Raw genomic sequence first — 20,380 nt, 5'->3', positions numbered from 1 at the left:
TTGCCACAAGTCTGGTTTGTTCACATAGCACTTCTCCTTAAGGTCTGTAAAAACTGATTAGAAGAGTTGTCAGTCAGAGTGATTAGTGTATAGACTTAAACTCAAAATGATAACAACATGACAATATTATTTCAAAACCGTATAATAACACTTTCTATTCTAAATATTCAACTTAAGAATCTTGGAATGAATTCACTGTTATATCAGATGCCTAGAAAAATTTTCAATGCAGTTAACAGGAATGAATTTATTGCCATAACTCAGATATTATAACTTCAGTGTATCATACATAGGTCTGGGGGAAAATATAGATTTGGAATTATAACTTAATAAAACTTGCTCATATAAACCTATATCTCTAGTAAATACAAAACAGATGTGCTAATGTCTCCTAAGGTAAATGCATAATGGACAAAGATAACATTTTTTCCACAGTAACATTTTATTTCTTTCACCTGTTCATCTTTTATGCACCTGTGTCTTGTTGGCAGTTTGCTCAGTTTGAATTTGGGCAACATAAGTATCAACACAGTGTAACTACTATTTTCTCTTGTGTGTTTTATATTGTTCATAAACTGTTTTCATAGATGTTGCACATCCTTATAATTGCAGAGAGTCAAGCTTGTAGTTATATATAGCTTTTTCTTGACTTTCTCAATTTTTCATCAAAATGAATAAAGTTGTCAGAACACCCTAAAATGAGCTGGCATACTTTTAATAATTTTCAAATACTTTGTTTTTGGTGAATTTGCTTTTTTTAAAGATTTGTTTCACATTTTTAATATTGCTTGACCTCTGCAGCTATAAATTCAGTAGGCCTCTTTTGTTCACAGGAAGGGCAAGAACAAATGTTTTTCTATTGACTTTAAATCTTGTTATTCACTATCACAATCGTTATGCTTATGTTTGAGTAATATTTTCTGTCCAGTACTCTGGGTTCAAGTTATTGAATTCTTAAAGAAAGGAAAAGGTAGAAAATGTACAGTATTTTCTCTATAAATATAAATAAATTATGCCATAAATTATGTCCACTTAAGTCCAGATTAAATGTTTCTGTTGGACCCTATTATTTATTTACTATTGTTAATATTTTAATATTAAAATTAATATTAAAATTTTAATTTTAATATTTAAAGCTGAACTACAAGTGATAATAAAACTGTGCACAGAGAAGCTACAGTAGTCATTTATTTTCACATGTTATGTCATATGCAATTTGAATTCTAGAAAGTAAATAAAATGTAACTATGAAATTAAATTACCAAAATGCAAGGCATCAAGTAAGCTTCTAAACAGAGAAAAATAATACGTTGCTTGTCATGGAAAAATATGACAGAGTAATTTTATTGTTATTTTCTATTATATAATTGTATGTTGTATAACATATCCATAAGCCCTTTCACCTAGAATATGGAAAGAATGAACTTACATGATATTACACACAAAGGGACTTATGTTAGCTAATAATAACACATTAAGTAAAGTATATAGAGAAGACAATTTTTATCTTCTTTAAAAATTTCTTTGGACAGCCTAAATGCAGCCTGGCCAAAAAATAGGGATAATATCTATATAATTTGTCAAATTTATTGTATCCCCTTTAAATATAACTATTCTTATAGCCCAAATGTGTCATCATATACTATCTATATATGAACATGTGTACCCACCATGTCATATAAATAATATTCCTTTTACGAATATTATCTCTACTTAATCATAAACCCTCATTATGAAATACAAAGTTTAAATTTTATAATTGGAGCTAATTTGTTAAAAAGTACTTTAAAGTGCACTATGTTATTTATAAGGAAGTGCTTCAGTGTTTTTAAATTTGGGCATATTTAGCAGGAGAAACGGAGAAGGCAATGGCATCCCATTCCAGTACTCTTGCCTGGAAAATCCCATGGATGGAGAAACCTGGTAGGCTGTAGTCCATGGGGTCGCTAAGAGTCGGACACAACTGAGTGACTTCCCTTTCACTTTTCACTTTCATGCATTGGAGAAGGAAGGCAACCCACTCCAGTGTTCTTGCCTGGAGAATCCCAGGGTCGGGGGAGCCTGGTGGGCTGCCCTCTATAGGGTCGCACAGAGTCAGACATGATTGAAGCGACTTAGCAGCAGCAGCAGCAGCAGCAGGAGAAAAATGACAGTATCATAAATGACAATCTTTAGTTTTTTAATGGAAAATTAATACTTTTTTACTCAATAATGCCCTATCATCTTGAAAACTTGAGAATATTTTACTACAATAAATCATGTGCAATTTCTTAACTCAGTTTTCTATTTTAAGGTTGCAGAGGCAATGGAATACTCTCACTGTTCCAGTAGTTATTTTGCTTATCAGAATAGGTATATAACCTAATTAGCCTAATTTCTTACTGCTATAGATCAGTGTTGTCCAATATAATACATGTGACTATTTGCATTAAAATTAAACTTTAATAAGATTTAAAAGTAAGTTCTTCAGTCTTACTTGATTCTCAATAGTCACATGTGACTACTGACTACCATATTAGACAGCACCAAAATTTTCCATCACTTGCAAAGTTTATTGAAGAGCACTGCTTCAGATTATTTATATCCTTCTCCTAAAGGTACATACTTCAGGACAAGCTCCACACCTTCCACTTCATGCCTCATGTTAAAAAGAAGAAAATATAAAAGTGTGTATGGTATTAAGATTTAACATGATTTTGTGCAACAGATAAGAGTTTCACTTGTTCTTCATTATATGGATAACCTTGGTAATTTACTATACATAATTCACTTTCAATATCCTACAAAATGAGACTGATAAAAGCAGTATGTTGTGATTATTATTGTTTGTATTATATAATCTATTCGAAGTATAAAACATATGGTCAGGCATCTAGTAGCATTTAGTCAATTTTTGTTCTTAAAATGTCTATTGTAGTTATTAGTACTTTACTCAGGTGATGAAATTTTACTGGTTTATGCAAACTCATTATTATAATATCATATCCTCTTTTCTGCTTTTTTCTATTTTTAAATTTTGCTTTTACCCCTTTGGGACACATCAACAAGTGCTGTGAGGGGAAAAAAATACTTTATTTCGGTCCATTTTGGATTCTGAACAATATTATTCATATGTAAGCCCATGGAGGGTATTTAAGCTTGAATAAGCTAGTCAGAAAATTGAAGCTAGTATTATAGTATCATGGAATTATTAGTTGGTCTCCAGATTATTCAACAGAAGTCGTAAAAAATAGATAAGGGATTTCTAAACAAACAACCTCACAGTGAATGTGGAGTCTTCTTAATCATATACCTGCCCAGCCCTTTACACCAGTGGCCTTTGATACACTGCACTTACCATGAGTGTACAGTATATCTCCCTTGTACAATAAATAATTCCTTGCATACTCACTTAAGCATCAGAGCTTAGCACCAGATGTGTTGCTCTTTGCGTGCTGAATCTTGTACTGCTTTTCAAAAGGCAACAGTAGATTGGTTGTCTATGCATGGATTGAGAACAATTTTCTATTTTGTTCAAAAGCACACCACTCTAACCATAAAAGCTAGAATGAAGTATTTGCTCTTATTTCATCAAATTCTACTGAATTATTCAGCAGTTTAGGATGTATTTAGTCTACATAGAAAGGGTAAGTCTAGAATGCTAATCTTATTCAGTTAGAGTAGGTATTAAGTACTGGGATTTGAATCATTCTACCATATTTAATTTACTGCCTACAGGGGCCAGATCTGTTTTGAGTATATCCTAATGAAGACCTGATTTAGGAGGCTTTCTGCTATGCATTCTTCAAAGCAATTAGTGAAAACAATCCAATTTAAAGAACAGTTGTTGGGATTAACATATACACACTACTGTATATAAAATAGATAACCAACAAGGACCTATTACCTAGCAAAAGGAACTATACTGAATATTTTGTAATAATCTATAAAGGAAAAAAATATGAAAGGAATCTGTTTATCTGTTGTACAACTCAATCACTGTACTGTACACCTGAAACTAACATGACACTGTACATCAACTATACTTCAATTAAAAAAAAGTAGATTAAAAATAAAAAAACATTTGTTAAAACAAGAAGACATTTTCAAATAACATGTTAAATCTTCTGTGCTATGATATTATTTGCAATATATATACATATGAACATATACCACAGACTCTCACTTCAGTTATATATATATCTAAATTCTATTATCTTGACCGAATTAAATTGCATATTTATTCTCCATTTCTACTGTATATATTTCCTTCCATTAGCTGGACATTGAATCAGAATTACTTCTGATTTTCTTTAAGTTAAGGTAAAGATGTTTTATTTTGCTTCATTCAGGCTCCAATAATAGAACCTTAGCCTAGAAGTAAAAAGAGATGGGTTTGAGTCCCAGACCTTGCTCTCTAGGTCATTCATGGATCTCAGTTTCTTTATCCAAGATTCTTTCCAGAAAAAGTAATATATAAACATATGATCACTTTCCAATTTGCTCACTATTCTTATTTCAGTCTCTTGCTAGTAAATCACAATTGAACAGATTCTTCTCTGGAGATAGTTTGGAGCTAGGATTTCTAGATACTGATTTTCTTAGGGAACAGGGCTAGAAATGAAAAGGAAAGAAAACTGGGGAACTCATCACAAAACAAACTATTTCTATTACTATGAGTAGTTAAACATAGACTGAATTCAAATGCATGAGTGAAATCTTGACTTGCATTTTTCTTTTCAACTACTCTGTACCCAGAATAACCAATAAACACATCTAGGAATTTCAAACCTGGGGCTGATTAGCCTCTTTGCATTTTCCAATTAAATATGTTTATATTTATGAGGAATTTTTTTTTCTATCTGGATTTAACTTTTTCTTGGGGTATGACCATCTAAAAATAAGTTAATGTAGTTTATATCTATACTGAAACTGCTAAGTCGTTTCAGTTGTGTCCGACTCTTTGTGACCCCATAGACAGCAACCCACCAGGCTCCCCTGTCCCTGGGATTCTCCAGGCAAGAACACTGTAGTGGGTTGCCATTTCCTTCTCCAATGCATGAAATTGAAAAGTGAAAGTGAAGTTGCTCAGTCGTGTCTGACTCTTAGTGACTGCATGGACTGCATCCCACCAGGCTCCTTCATCAATGGGATTTTCCAGGCAAGAGTACTGGAGTAGGGTGCTATTGCCTTCTCTGATATCTATATTGAATGATTTTAACTCAATTCTTTCAGTAGTAAATCTGCTAATATTACATAGTATGGATGCAAAGATGATCCAGAGTTAGATTTCAAGATCCAATAGGATTGTGATAATCATATAATATTACTATTACTCATGATGACTTTTCCAATCAAGTTTTACAAAAAAATCCATATTTTTCCCCCATGGGAAAGAAAATTCAATAACTGTAACATGGATCAAGATGTACTATTTTTCAAAATACTTTCCTTTTTGGCTATTTGTACCATTCACTTTATGTCACTTATTAGCTCTATATTTCATAGCTAAAATTATTAACTAGCTAAAGAAAAGAACAGCAAGTTCCTTTAAACCATCAATTAGAAAACCATCAGTGTCTTTCACTCAAATGACTAGTGTGAACTCTTGCTTTTTCTACTTCTGCTTTGTCCATCTGGAATATTTTACTTATAGCATTTGTCTTGTCTTTGGTTTTTGTGTTTCTGCGTAACCTGGCATCTGATTTCTGATTTTCTTGTTAGTCTGATATTCTAGTATTTATATACTATGAATTCTTGCCATGTTTAGCCCATTCACTGAGAGTATGACAGTCATATTGGCATAAAGAGTAAAAAGCCATTAATATGCTTCTACCAAAGCTGGAGCCTAGTACTTTTCAGATCTACTTCTTAGTATGTTTCCTCATGGTTGGAAATGCTGTGACTCTGGATTTAGATTCCTGTGTCCTTGAATGAGGGCTTGCCAAGCGGCAGTAGTGGTAAAGTAGTGGTATGTCTCTCCAGCGCAGGAGACATAAGACATGAGAGTTTGATCCCTGGGTCAGGAAGACCCCTGGAACCCACTCTAGGACTCTTGCCTGGAGAAACCTATAGACAAAAGAGGCTGGCAGGCTGTAGTCCATAGGGTTGCAAAGAGTCAGACATGACTGAAATGACTTAGCATTTGGATAACATTTTCAGCCTTCTACTATTAGACCACAAGTTCAATGAAGGCAGACATCTTGAATTTCTGTCTGTATCATGCACACACCAATATAAATGAAACATATACTTCAATATTGAGATTCTAATCAATATATATGTAGTCACTTTAGTTTTCCTAAGTCATAACATCACTGAAAAATACATGTTAATAATTTACTCAAAACCATTCAACTAATAAGTACCATGGCCAGAACAAAACTCGAATGACAGCCTTCTTCACAGTCCAACTCTCACATCCATACATGACCACAGGAAAAACCATAGCCTTGACTAGACGAACCTTTGTTGGCAAAGTAATGTCTCTGCTTTTGAATATGCTATCTAGGTTGGTCATAACTTTCCTTCCAAGGAGTAAGTGTCTTTTAATTTCATGGCTGCAGTCACCATCTGCAGTGATTTTGGAGCCTCCCCTTCCCCAAATAAAATCTCTAACGGTTTCCATTGTTTCCCCATCTATTTGCCATGAAGTGATGGGACCTGATGCCATGATCTTAGTTTTCTGAATGTGGAGTTTTAAGCCAACTTTTCACTCTGCTCTTTCACTTTCAACAAGAGGCTCTTTAGTTCTTTCCTTTCTGCCATAAGAGTGGTTTGTCTGGGTATCCGAGGTTATTGAGATTTCTCTCAGCAGTCTTGATTCTAGCTTGTGCTTCACCAACCCGGCAATTCACATAATATATTCTGCATATAAGTTGAATAAATAAGGTGTCAGTATACAGCCTGGATGTATTCCTTTTCCGATTTGGGATTCTTGACCTGCATATAGATTTCTCAGGAAGCAGGTCAGGTGGTCTAGGATCCCTGTCTCTTTAAGAATTTTCTACAACTTGTTGTGGTCCACACATTCAAAAGTTTTAGAGTAATCAATAAAGAAATAGTAGATTGTTTTCTGGAACTCTCTTGCTTTTTCAATGACTAGTGGATGTTGGCAATTTGATCTCTGCTTCCTCTGTCTTTTCTAAATCCAGCTTGAACATTTGGAAGTTCAGCGTTCATGTATTATTAAAGCCTGGCTTGGAGAATTTTGAGCATTACTTTGATAGAGTGTGACATGAGTAAATTGTGCGGTAGTTTGAATAATCTTTGGCATTGTCTTTCTGTGGGATTGGAATGAAAACTGACCTTTTCCAGTCCTGTGGCCACTGCTGAGTTTTCCAGATTTGCTGGCATATTGAGTGCAACACACTTATGGAGGAAAGCAAAGAAGACCTGAAGAGCCTCTTGATGACAGTGAAAGAGGAGAGTGAAAAGCTGGTGTAAAACTCAACATTCAGAAAATTAAGATCATGGCATCTGGTCATATCACTTCATGGCAAATAGATGGGCAAACAGTGCAAACAGTGGCTGACTTTATTTTGGGGGTCTCCAAATTCAGGTATCACCTAAATCAAATCCCTTATGATTATACAGTGGAAGTGAGAAATAGATTTAAGGGACTAGATCTGAAAGATAGAGTGCCTGATGAACTATGGACGGAGGTTCATGACATTGTACAGGAGACAGGGATCAAGACCATCCCCATGGAAAAGAAATGCAAAAAAGCAAAATGGCTGTCTGGGGAGGCCTTACAAATATCTGTGAAAAGAAGAGCAGTGAAAAGCAAAGGAGAAAAGGAAAGATATAAGCATCTGAATACAGAGTTCCAAACAATAGCAAGAAGAGATAAGAAAGCCTTCTTCAGTGATCAATGCAAAGAAATAGAGGAAAACAACAGAATGGGAAAGACTAGAGATCTCTTCAAGAAAATTAGAGATACCAAGGGACCATTTCATGCAAAGATGGGCTCAATAAAGGACAGAAAAGGTATGGACCTAACAGAAGCAGAAGATATTAAGAAGAGATGGCAAGAATGCACAGAAGAACTGTACAAAAAAGATCTTCATGACCCAGATAATCACGATGGTGTGATCACTCACCTAGAGCCAGACATCCTGGAATGTGAAGTCAAGTAGGCCTTAGAAAACATCACTACGAACAAAGCTAGTGGAGGTGATGGAAATCCAGTTGAGCTATTTCAAATCCTGAAAGATGATGCTGTGAAAGTGCTGCACTCAATATGCCAGCAAATTTGGAAAACTCAGCAGTGGCCACAGGACTGGAAAAGGTCAGTTTTCATTCCAATCCCAAAGACAGGCAATGCCAAAGAATGCTCAAACTATGCTCAAAGAATGCTCAAACAATGCTCAAAGAATACACAGTTGCACTCATCTCACACGCTAGTAAAGTAATGTTCAAAATTCTTCAAGCCAGGCTTCAACAATACATGAACCGTGACCTGCAGGATGTTCAACTCGGATTTAGAAAAGGCAGAGGAACCAGAGGTCAAATTGCCAATATCCACTGGATCATGGAAAAAGCAAGAGAGTTCCAGAAAAACATCTATTTCTGCTTTATTGATTATGCCAAAGCCTTTGACTGTTGTGGATCACAATAAACTGTGGAAAATTCTGAAAGAGATGGGAATACCAGACCACCTGACTTGACTCTTGAGAAACCTATATGCAGATCAGGAAGCAACAATTAGAACTGGACATGGAAAAACAGACAACCTGGTTCCAAATAGGAAAAGGAGTACATCAAGGCTGTATATTGTCACCCTGCTTGTTTAACTTATATGCAGAGTACATCATGAGAAACACTGGGCTGGAAGAAGCACAAGCTGGAATCAAGATTGCTGGGAGAAATATCAATAACCTCAGATTTGCAGATGACACCACCCTATGGCAGAAAGTGAAGACGAAAAAGCCTCTTGATGAAAGTGAAAGAGGAGAGTGAAAAAGTTGGCTTAAAGATCAACATTCAGAAAATAAAGATCATGGCCCCTGGTCCCATCACTTCATGGGAAATAGATGGGGAAACAGTGGAAACAGTGTCAGACTTTAATTTTTGGGCTCCAAAATCACTGCAGATGGTGACTGTGGCCATGAAATTAAAAGACAGTTACTCCTTGGAAGGAAAGTTATGACCAACCTAGATAGCATATTCAAAAGCAGAGACATTACTTTGCCAACAAAGGTCTGTCTAGTCAAGGCTATGGTTTTTCCACTGGTCATGCATGGATGTGAGAGTTGGACTGTGCAGAAAGCTGAGTGCTGAAGAATTGATGCTTTTGAACTTTGGTGTTGGAGAAGACTCTTGAGAGTTCCTTGGACTGCAAGGAGATCCCACCAGTCCATTCTGAAGGAGATCAGTCCTGGGTGTTCATTGGAAGGACTGATGCTAAAGCTGAAACTGCAATACTTTGGCCACCTCATGTGAAGAGTTGACTCATTGGAAAAGACTCTGATGTTGGGAGGGATCGGAGGCAAGAGGAGAAGGGGACGACAGAGGATGAGATGGCTGGATGGCATCACCGACTCCATGGACATGAGTTTGAATGAACTCCGTGAGTTGGTGATGGACAGGGAGGCCTGGCGTGGTGCAATTCATGGGGTCGCAAAGAGTCAGACATGACTCAGCAACTGAACTGAACTGAAATCACTGCAGATGATGACTGCAGCCATGAAATAAAAAGACACTCCTTGGAAGAAAAGCTATGAAAAACCTAGACAGCAAATTAAAAAATCAGACATATTAAAAATTTGGCATTGCTTTGCCAACAAATTTCCCACTAGTCAAAGCTATGGTTTTTCCAGTACTTATGAGTGGATGTGAGTGTTGTGCTATAAAAAAAGCTGAGCGTCACAGAATTGATGCTTTTGAACTGTGGTGTTAGAGAAGACTCTTAAGGGTCTGTTGTACTGCAAGAAGATACAACCAATCTATCCTAAAGGAAATAAGTCCTTAGTATTCATTGGAAGGACTGGTACTGAAGCTGAAAATCTAATAGTTTGTCCACCTGATGCAAAGAACTGTCATTTGAAAAGACCCTGATCCTGAGAAAGATTGAATGTGGGAGGACAAGGGAACAACAGAGGATGAGATGATTGTGTGGCATCACTGACTTAATGGACATGAGTTTGAATAAACTCCAAAAGTTGGCAATGGACAGGGAGGCCTGGCGTGCTGCAGTCCATGGGGTTGCAAAGAGTTGGACACAACTGAACAGAACTGAACTGAGTACAGCGCTTTCACAGCATCATCTTTTAGGATTTGAAATAGCTCGACTAGAATTCCATCACTTCAAATAGCTTTTTCATAGTGATGCTTTCTAAGGCCCACTTGACTTCGCGTTCCAGGATGTCTGGCTCTAGGTGAGTCATCACACCACCATGGTTATCTGGGTCATGAAGATCTTTTTTGTATAGTTACTCTGTGTATTTTTGCCACCTCTTTTAAATATATTCTGCTACTGTTAGGTCCATACCATTTCTGTCATTATTGTTCTCATCTTTGCATGAAATGTTCACTTAGTATCTCTAATTTTCTTGAATAGAATCTAGAGTTTCCCATTCTATTGTTTTCCTCTATTTCTCTGCTTTGATCACTGAAGAAGGCTTTCTTATCTCTCCTTGCTCTTCTTTGGAACTGTGCATTCAAATGGGTATATCTTTCCTTTTCTCCTTTTCCTTTAGCTTCTCTTCTTTTTTCACCTATTTGTAAGCCCTCCTCAGATAACCATTTTGCCTTTTTGCATTTCTTTTTCTTGGAAATGATCTTGATCCCTGCCTCCTGTAGAATGTCATGAACCTCTGTCCATAGTTCTTCAGGCACCCTGCCTGTCAGATCTAATCCCTTAGAATCTATTTGTCACTTCCACTGTATAATTGTAAGGGATTTGATTTAGGTCATACCTGAATGGCCTAGTGGATTTCCCTACTTTCTTGAATTTAAGTCTGAATTTGGCAATAAGGAGTTCACGATCTGAGCCATAGTCAGCTTCTGGTCTTGTTTTTGCTGACTGCATAGAGCTTTTCCATCTTTGTCTGCAAAGAATATAATCAATCTGATTTTGATGTTGACCATCTAGTGATGCCCATGTGTAGAGTCTTCCCTTGTGTTGTTGAAAGAGGGTGTTTGCTATGTCCAGTGTGTTCTCTAGGCAAAACTCTATTAACCTTTTCCCTGCTTCATTCTGTACTCCAAGGCCAAATTTCCCTGTTACTCCAGGTATCTCTTGACTTCCTACTTCTGCATTCCAGGATCCTATAATGAAAAGGACATCTTTTGGGGGTGTTTGTTCTAGAAGGTCTTGTAGGTCTTCATAGAACTGTTCAACTTCAGCTTCTTCTGTGTTACTGGTTGGTGCATAGACCTGGATTACTGTGATACTGAATGGTTTTCCTTGGAAACGAACAGAGATCATTCTGTCATTTTTAGATCACATTCAAGTACTGCATTTTGAACTCTTTTGTTAACTATGATGGCTACTCCATTCTTCTATGAGATTCTTGCCCACAGTCATAGATATAATGGTCATCTGAGCTAAATTCACCCATTCCAGTCCATTTTAGTTCACTGATTCCTAAAATGTCAATATTGACTCTTGCCATCTCCTGTTTGACCACTTCCAATTTGCCTTGATTTCATGGACCTAACATCCCAGGTTCCTATGCAATCCTGCTTTTTACAGCATCAGAAGCTTTACTTCCACCACCTGTTACATCCACAACTGGGTGGTGTTTTAGCTTTGGCTCCATCTCTTCATTCTTTCTGGAGTTATTTCTCCACTCTTCTCCAGTAGCATATTGGGCACCTACTGACCTGGAGAGTTCATCTTTCAGTGTCATATCTTTTTGCCTTTTCATAATGTTCATGAGGTTCTCTCAAGGCAAGAATACTGAAGTAGTTTGCCATCCTTTTCCAGTGGACCATGTTTTGTTAGAACTCTCCTCCATACATGTCTGTCTTGGGTGGCCTTACCCAGCATGGCTCATTGTTTCATTGAGCTAGAGAAGGCTGTGGTCCATGTGATCAGTTTGGTTAGTTTCCTATGATTGTGGTTTTCATTCTATCTGCCCTCTGATTGATAAGGATAAGTGGCTTATGGAAGCTTCCTGCTTGGAGAGACTGACTGAGTGGAAATCTGGGTCTTGTTCTGCTGTGTGGGGCCAGGTTCAATAATATAGTTAAAAAAAAAAAAGAGTAAATACTAACAAAACTCTAATTGTTTTCATAAATGTAGTATTTAATCCCATCACAATATACTGTCTTTAACGTTTAATATTCTACCTTGACAGATTAAGTTTGGCAAACAACTCTGTTACAAGTGGTTTTGTATTTATCATGTTCATTTTCATGAGATTTCCAAGAAAAGAGGAGTTAAAAGTCTGACTAACTCAAAACCAGCAGAAAATTTTATTGCCTTTTTTTTTTTTTTTTTTGTATTCTTAACTGGTACTTATTTCAGAGGAATGAGTACTAAAAGACAGATATTCCTTTTTTTTTTCTTTATTTTTCTTTTCCTTAGGTAGAAAACTTACTATTAATCAAAAGTAACATATATGCTAAGTAATTACTACCTGGAAAATTTAAAACTATATACCTTTCTTGCCTTATCTTTTTTAATTCCATCATATATGAAAACAACAAACAAGAGATATGGTTGTTATTACTTTAGTTTAGCATAGAATGGTTTATCATTCAAACTAGTTAGCATACAAAATAGATGTTTTCTCTTCAAATGTCTAGGTTTGTATTTTAAGATAAATGTCCTCTGAATTTATTTAGCAAATTCCCATTTGCTATTATAGTTTCTCTTTTATAACCAAAAGATAAAAGAATTTTTGTGTAATTTAAGTAAGAATATATAGAAATGTAAATAAAATGTTAATGTAATGACAAAATAGATATACCTTTCTAATATTTTCAGATGAGCCATAGTATTATTAATATTTTGGCAACAAACATAGTGTTTTACATTTACATTGTTCAACCAAAGAATAGTTCTATATCACTATAAGCAGCTTACATGTTTTCTTTGTGGAATGAAACATCCACATAATGGAACATTAAAACTCTGTATTAATGGAAAGGGATATTCAAAACGATGAGGCTTAAACATTTTGGAATGATGTTAAATTCTGGAGTGTCTTAACAAGTCTAAGTCCGTTCTCCTTCACCAAAATAAAAATAAAATTATTGTTGAAGTAAAGCCTAAACTAAACAATAACAACAAACTTGTGCTTCATATTAAGAGACTCTCACTTACAAAATATATAGAAAAACATGATCATAACTACTATGTGTATGGATGAGTGCATGCTCAGTCATTTCTGACTCTTTGTGACCCCATGGACTGTAACCCTCCAGTCTCTTCTGTCCATGAAAATTTCTGGGCTGGAATACTGAAGTGAGTTGCCATTTCCTTCTCCAGGAAATCTTCCTGACCCAAGAATCAAACCAACGTCTCTTGCATTGGCAAGTGGCTTCTTTACCACTGTGCCTCCAGGAAAGTCCAAAAACTAGAAGACTGGGAAATTATGTTTGTTTGGATAAATACTTGCCTTAAACAGGAGTTTAGAAACATTTTCTTGACTCTCCACTTAATGAAATAAAGCAAGCAAAAACTTCTCAGGATTGGATATATCAGTATGCATATGTGTGTGTGTGTGCTGTGTGCTAAATTAGTTCAGTCATTTCTGACTTTTGCAACCCTGTGGACTGTAGCCCACCAGGCTCCTCTGTCCATGGGATTATCTATATTATATATAGAATTTATTCTATATATGTATAATGCACTTGGTTTTGCTACATGTGTTCATATTGAAATTTCTTCAGCAAATTATACTAATTTCTGAAATGATTATTGATAAAAATTGTTCAGTATTAGTCTTTATAAAACTTAAAATATTTCAGCATTTAGAGTGCAAAAAAAAAGCCCAATATATACAGTAGCTATATACTTTTAAAGGGACATTATTTTTAGAAACAAAGTGGTTGGTAACTCTGGGAGTTATGCAATCATATTCCACATTTAAAATTAAACTTCTGAGGATTAATTAAAATATGTTTATGAAAAAAATCATGACAACGTATTAAAAATATTTTCACCATGGGCTTAATGATTTGAATGAAGGAAGCAATTATACAAAAATACATTTTATAATAAGTAGTAGAATTTCATGGGACATAAATAATATGTGAAGTTCAATTAAATCCAGAAAACCTCCATGTGAATTCATTACTTTAAGTTTTCTATGCTCTCATATTTTAATACTTACCCATCTTTAAATTTAGATTATTTTAAAACATGTTATAATCATTCACTAAGAAGATGTCAAGGACATTTTTTATTTTTGTTTTGTTTTAAATACTGTGCCATCCCCAGACAGACATCAGAAATGTTGTATTCTTGATTTTTAAGATTAAACTTTGTTTCATAGAACTTTGAATAGAAATATTAGTGATATTTCTAATTGAAGAAAAGGATATTACTACAAAAGTTGTGTTTTATGATTCTTCAAAGAGAGTCACATACAAAATTCTATGACATGCAGATAGAACCCATTCCTGCTTTACTAACAAATCTAAATTATTTAGCATTAAAAAAAAAAAAAAGAAAAGGTTAGAATTAAATCTCAACTGCCTAAACAGGACCTGCCCTAAGAACAGAAGTATCAGAAGAAAAAACAAAAAGAGTTCTTAAGGAATTTCTCTGTGGGAAGCAGTGTCTTGCTGAATAGCCAACAAATCAAATACACATACAAAGAGACTAGTCAAAAAACAATCACTTAGGTAGTCATGCACATCCTTACAGTCATGGGGAAAAACATACGAATGAGGAATATGTAAAGTTTCAATTTGATATTTCCTTTGATCGTTGGAGAAACTAATGTTTCCCAAGCATTCAAGGAAAAGTCAGTGGTCTTCTGAGGCAAACAACAACTGGGAAAAACCCCACCAAAATTTGTAATAAGAGATGAGAATACCAGCAAAGGCTTTATGCTGTCCCAAAACAGCAACCAGGTTAATACCTCCAGCAGCTGTCCTGATCTCTGTGGTCTAAGCTTTTAACTAACTTTAATTAAATGGAACCTTTGGTGTGCAAGGGTACATATGCCTGGGATATGAATAAAAGAAACAAATAGCAGAGCCTGGCATATGGTTGCACACACATGCATCATTTGATTTCTGGTTTTTTTGCAAGAATATTTTAACATTCATGAGAGGTAAGAAAGATGAGAGCAGAAATAGAATTGTCTCTCTGGACTTCAACTTTTTGCCTACACTTCCTACTATCACAGTAGTATTAAAAAAAAAAAAAAAAAAAACTATAAGTCTTAATTGTCAGATGCACAATCTGCAATGTTTAAATGGACCCTGTGGATTTTGGTCCAAAACCAAACCAATTGGTTGCAAGCTATTTTTCTCTTTCATTAGATGTTCTGCTGCAGTATTTGCATAAATGTAACCGTGCTGTCCGTCTTTTAACTTTCACTCAATTAATTATGCTTCCAGCCCCCTGCTGATGGACAAAAATGAGACTTCATCTGCAAATAGCTTCAGCAGTTTACAGCTTATTAAATGCCAAAATCTAGTTAAGACAGTTTGAGAATTCTCATGTCAGGCATTTCAACATGCCATTTTTAACACAAAATTCTTATTAAAAAAATGAACCCACTACTCCAAATCAGGGGGAAAAAATCACTGGCATAAAGGTAATGAACATATTAGAATTTTATACAAATTGTGCACTTAGCATATGTGGCTTACTCTGAGCACACTTAATTGGTTTGCCTAATAATGAACCCTCTATGAGAAAGATTACCAAGTTGACAAGAAAATGGTCTCCACAAATTATAAACAGCTTTCATCTAAGGACTCACCTTTTATAATTTATATAGAAATCTGCGTATGGTCTGAAAAAAAAGCAGATGAATCAGAGTTATATATTCAAATATTCTTTTAAAAATAACTTTTCTCCTACTTTGTGTGACAGGTTTTGCATATTGCATCAAACATCTGGTGTGTTCACAAGCTAGTATTCTTTACGCCATTTGGGGTTAGCTCTTCATCTAAGCTAGAAAGAGAAAGAAAGAACAATCTATTCAGCAAAGCTAAATGAATAGATAAAACATGGCATTTTGCATTCTACTGTGAAAGGACAGGAGTCATTCTTTCCATAATTCTATGTGATTACTGACCTCCCTACATCCCCATGAGCACACTGATAAAATGAGATAAAATCAAAATATCCTTAAGAAACTTAATTTTCCTCAGGTATCTGAGGCATAAAACACTTTGTTCATTTCTGTACATACTTATTTTCTATGTCTATTTTGGAATGATATTTTATTACTAAGATATATGCAATTAAATTTTCTTAATTTGGGGAGAAGGGGAAAGCATTCTATTTATTCCATTTGAAGAAATTAAAGTATTTACTAAAGTATGTTTGCATTTAATTCAGCATTAACAGTGTTATTGTCACAAAAAAGTCAAGTTAGGTTCTCATGGCAATTGGCCATCACACTTTAATCTGAAGTTGTTGACTTCCTTCTTCAATCTTGTGTCATATTGTATGGTACTCTACTCTTAGATTTTATTGACAAATTGTGTCATGTTTATGCTCTTTTCTTATAAACAATCATGATAGAGTGGAATGTGACATGATGATTTATGACAGAAATGTCAGGGATTATTTTAAAAGCAATTTCTGTCTGATCATATACCAATTAACAGCTTTCATAACAAATTCCTAAATACATAGTTGGCATTTGATCAAAAGGAGCGTATTTCATTGCTGATATTGGAATATTTGGGACGTATCAGAAAGATCCCCTGGAGAAGGAAATAGCAACCCACTCCAGTATTCTTGCCTGGAAAATTCCATGGGCAGAGAAGCCCATGTAACTGCGGGGTTACAGTCCATGGGGTCGCAAAGAGTCAGACAAGACTTAGCGACTAAACAACAACAACTACAAAGGAAATTCATGTTTCCACTCTGGTTAGGATTGTGGAAACATGCAATGGCTACCAGTATTGCTCTGACACAAAATGACATTATTCATTATTTCAATAATGTGTTAAAAACCTCTTTCTAGAGCATCTGATAAAAGGGTGGAAAATACAGAAAGCCAAACATTTTATCTTAAGTTTCAATGAATCCTGTGTCATTTTGCTAACCTGGAAGAAAATAAAACATCAAAATAACATTAAAGTAAGCGGAGACTTAACATTACACATAAACTTTGTGAAGATACATAAATTGTGGTACAGATGTTGTTAAGCAGTTCTAAAATCTCTTGGGATTCTTTTTTTCCCTGTGGGTAATTTGTAGGCAGCAAGTGGGAGATAAAACAGATTTTGCTTGATCTACTTTTTTGTTGTTTTGTATTTTGATAAAAATAGGGTAAATTTTCATTTTCTCATTCCTCAGAAAGACTTGAAGACGTTATTGGTGTATGGTGGTGTGTGATTTCTTGAAATGTTTTATATGTGTCTGCTTATTGGAATACTGTAGAATATGGAACAAATGCAAGTGATCTATGAGGCAGATGATTTGACCATTTTATCTGCTTTAGTTAAATTATGTAATAGTGTCTGCAAGAGGGTCACCAATACTTAACTTGAGTGCTAGAGATAGATCATAGAATTTATTATGAAAAAAAGTAAAATTCTATGCAGAGAAGTAGTAAGGACACACACAATCTTTTGAAGCTCCACTGCATATGTGCTAAATTACTTTAGTAGTGTCCGACTCTTTGTGACACTATGGGTTGTAGCCTGCCAGTCTCCTCTGTCCTTGGGATTATCCAGGCAAGAATACTGGAGTGGGTTGCCATGCCCTTCTCCAGGGTATCTTCTCAACCCAGGGATTGAACCTGTGTATCTTAGATATCTTGAATTGGCAGGCAAGTATTTTACCAGGTGAGCCATCTGGGCAGCCCATGAAGTTCCATTATTTCATAACATAAATTAGGAATAGATATTCTACATATGTCATGGCTAAGATTCAGCAGAGGAGGCCTACCTTAATCAGCAGGCTGGAAATGGAGCATGATGGAGGTAGTGAAAGTGTTAGTTGTTCAGTCATGTCCAACTCTTTGCAACTCCATAGTCTATAGCCTGCAAGGCTCCTCTGTCCATGGGTTTCTCCAGGCAAGAAGATTGCAGTGAGTTGCCATTTCCTTCTCCAGGGGATCTTCCCAACCTAAGGATTGAACACATGGCTCCTACATTGCAGGCAGATTCTTTACTACTGAGCTACCATGGAAGCCCCAATGGACGGAGGGGCACTCCTAGAAGGGCCTAGCCTCTCTCCAGCCCAACCCCATACGTTTATATATTTATAACTGAGTCTAAGATGTCAGAGGACACTTGAACAGAAGATACTTACCATCAAGGGGTCAACATACCCAGAAATATCACTAAGTATCTTGTGTACATAGGGTGCTCATCTTGTCTGTCAAGAAAGATGACATCAGTCCCAAGCCTGGACTCTTTGCAGGCTGGCTTAGCTCCATGGAGCCTGCTCTCTGCTCTAAAGGCCATCCAAAATGGTCTCCAGTCAAATAGAAATTTAGGCTTTTAATGGACTTTAAAATTTCTTTTAATTCCTCTTGCCTTTTCAGAAACTTCACAAAATCAGTTATATTTTTGGTTTTCTTTTTTTTTTTTTTTACAAACCCTTGTGTCGAGGGCTGACTTTCAATAGATCGCAGCGAGGGAGCTGCTCTGCTACGTACAAAACCCCGACCCAGAAGCAGGTCGTCTACGAATGGTTTAGCACCAGGCGCCCCACGAACGTGCGGTGCGTGACGGGCGAGGGGGTGGCTGCCTTTCCGGCTGGGCCCCGTTATATTTTTGGTTTTAAAAGGTATATCTTATTCTCTTATATTCTTCCAGCTTCCTGTTTATTTCTGAAACTTCATAGCCAAACTACTCTGAAGAGTTGGCTGAGCTTCCTGTCTCTTTCACTCACCAGCCTCTAAACAAAAGTGTCATCTTCTATATCACTCCATTGAAATAGTTCTCCCTAAGACCACTGATTACTTCCATAACTCTAAATCCAATGCACATTACTCAAGCTTCAGCTTTTTTTTTTTAGTAAAATATTCTCTTCTCTTGATTTCTTTTACGCTATCCTCTCCAAGTTTTCCTAATTTTTTGTGCTTACTACATTGCACATTTCTTTGCAGATTCATTCTCTGCTATCTGATAAGTATATAGTGAAGATTGGCAAGGCTTGATTTTATTCCATATTGTCCTCTCTTGTAGATATTCTCTAGGAAATGTCATCCAGGCCCATTCAATTACCATCTATGGGGTCATGGCTTCCAAAGCTATAATCCAAGTTCAAAGAACTCCTCTGAGCTCCAAAAATGGATATCTCCCTGCCAATGGACATTTCTACTTGGATTTCTCAAAGATAACTTAAACCTAACAAGTCTAAGACAAAACCATGATTTTCATCTGAACATTGGTTTTCTGGTAGTATTCTTAGAAAGCAAGACAACACAAATTACCCAGTTAGAATGAACTTCTACCACATACCTCTTCCATTTAATATCCAATTTCTCAGGAAGTCCTCTCAATTTTACCATCTAATCATCTCCTATTAAATTTTACCATTAAATGGTAAATTAAATTTTATCATTAAATGGTAAATTAAATTTTATCATTAAATGGTAAATTGAATTTTACCATTTAATAATCAATCCTAAAGGAAATCAATCCTGAATATTCATTGAAAGGACTGATACTGAAGCTGAAGCTCCAATATTCTGGCCAGCTGATGCAAAGAACTGACTCAATGGAAAAGACCATGATCCTGCGAAAGATTAAGGGCAGGAGGAGAAGGGGATGGCAGAGGATGAGATGGTTGGATGGCATCACCGACTTGACAGATGTGAGTTTGAACAAGCTATGGGAGTTGGTGGTGAACAGGGAAGCCTGGCGTGCTGCAGTCCGTGGGGTTGGAGAGTCGGACACGACTGAGTGACTGAACTGAACTGAATCGTCTCCTACATTTATATGTGTCTCTATCACCACATCCACTACCCTTATGTTATCTAACAAGAAAACTTAGATTGTCTCCATTAGATCAGATCAGATCAGATCAGTCGCTCAGTCGTGTCCAACTCTTTGCGACCCCATGAATCGCAGCACGCCAGGCCTCCCTGTCCATCACCAACTCCCGGAGTTCACTCAGACTCACATCCATCGAGTCAGTGATGCCATCCAGCCATCTTATCCTCTGTCGTCCCCTTCTCCTCCTGCCCCGAATCCCTCCCAGCATCAGAATCTTTTCCAATGAGTCAACTCTTCGCATGAGGTGGCCAAAGTACTGGAGTTTCAGCTTTAGCATCATTCCTTCCAAAGAAATCCCAGG

The 20,380-nt window shown here is 36.1% G+C and overlaps 1 pseudogene; it reads right to left on the bottom strand.

Moving 5' to 3' along the window:
* The window catches only part of LOC132346708 (heterogeneous nuclear ribonucleoprotein H3-like), a 185,806-nt pseudogene extending 166,214 nt beyond the window's left edge, over nt 1-19,592 (bottom strand).
* Between the last annotated feature and the right edge of the window lie 788 nt (nt 19,593-20,380).

This window comes from Bos taurus, chromosome 12 (assembly GCF_002263795.3).
Source record: "Bos taurus isolate L1 Dominette 01449 registration number 42190680 breed Hereford chromosome 12, ARS-UCD2.0, whole genome shotgun sequence".
Taxonomy (NCBI): Eukaryota; Metazoa; Chordata; class Mammalia; order Artiodactyla; family Bovidae; genus Bos; species Bos taurus.
The sequence above is the reverse complement of the archived record's forward strand: the minus strand, read 5'-3'. Positions and strand labels throughout refer to the sequence as shown.